This window comes from Euprymna scolopes, chromosome 7 (genome assembly GCF_053919585.1).
Source record: "Euprymna scolopes isolate OS-2025 chromosome 7, ASM5391958v1, whole genome shotgun sequence".
Classification (NCBI taxonomy): domain Eukaryota; kingdom Metazoa; phylum Mollusca; class Cephalopoda; order Sepiida; family Sepiolidae; genus Euprymna; species Euprymna scolopes.
Genome location: NC_136488.1, coordinates 14,326,083 through 14,327,133, shown reverse-complemented (window position 1 = coordinate 14,327,133; position 1,051 = coordinate 14,326,083). Strand labels below are relative to the sequence as shown.

The 1,051-nt window shown below is 31.8% G+C and overlaps 1 pseudogene; it reads right to left on the bottom strand.

The window, feature by feature from the left end:
- Positions 1 to 411: 411 nt before the first annotated feature.
- On the bottom strand, positions 412 to 528 carry LOC145280416 (5S ribosomal RNA; annotated as a pseudogene).
- Between the last annotated feature and the right edge of the window lie 523 nt (positions 529 to 1,051).

Sequence of the window (1,051 nt, the reverse complement as noted above, 5' to 3'; positions counted from 1 at the left end):
TATATATATATATACCTTTTTGAAGGTAGTTCTTGGCCTGAAGACGTAATCCCCCAACGTGGGTGATTACAGAAACATGTATGCACATATGTAGCCATTAATGTTTGTATAAATAAAATTAATATACATGCTCTGTTCACTCATTGAGCACTATTTTGGTAGACACGTGTTGTTTCATTGGATGTACTTCTAGGAAACTAAACTCTACTGGCTATATATATATATATATATAAAGGCTTCCTTCAGTCTTGACAGACTATGGATACCCACTGTAAGGGTGCCTGCACGTGAAATTTTTGTGGCAAGAGTTGCGCAATATCCAACCACACCTATCTTGAGTCGACATTGTTAAATACCAATGGTAAGTGGAGGTTCAGGACGACTAGATAAAATGCCGAGATAAGCAGAAAGCTCATACAGCGCCTAGCCTTCCCAAATGGTCACCCATCTGGTACTGGCCAAGCTCAACATTGCTTAACTTCAGTGATCTGATGAGAACCAGTGTGTCAACGTGATTGCGCCATATGATATATATATATATATATATATATATATATATATATATATATATATATATATATATATATATATATATATATATAAAGTTTCGTGGTTTAATTTTAAATTCTGAAAAAACAACATATAGAGACATATATTCGATTTAAGAATTTATTGCTTGACAAAGGAATATATAGAAGGGTTTATATAAGTGTATATGTGTGCGTGTATGTATATATATATATGTGCTTGTTCTTGTCTCTATTAACTTCATTTCCTCATATATGAGTATGTATATATATGTGTGAGCTTGTAGACGTTCGTTTTATGTTGAATCTATATACATATAATTATGCACTGTAGTGTGTATATATGTATGTATGCATGTGTGTGTGTATGCATATATACTGTGTATGTATGATTGTTTATGTGTGTGTATACATATATGTATGTATATGTATGTATGTATGTATATATATATATCTATGTGTGTTGTGTGTGTATATGTATGTGTATATATGTATGTGGGTGTGTTTATGTGAGCATGGATATT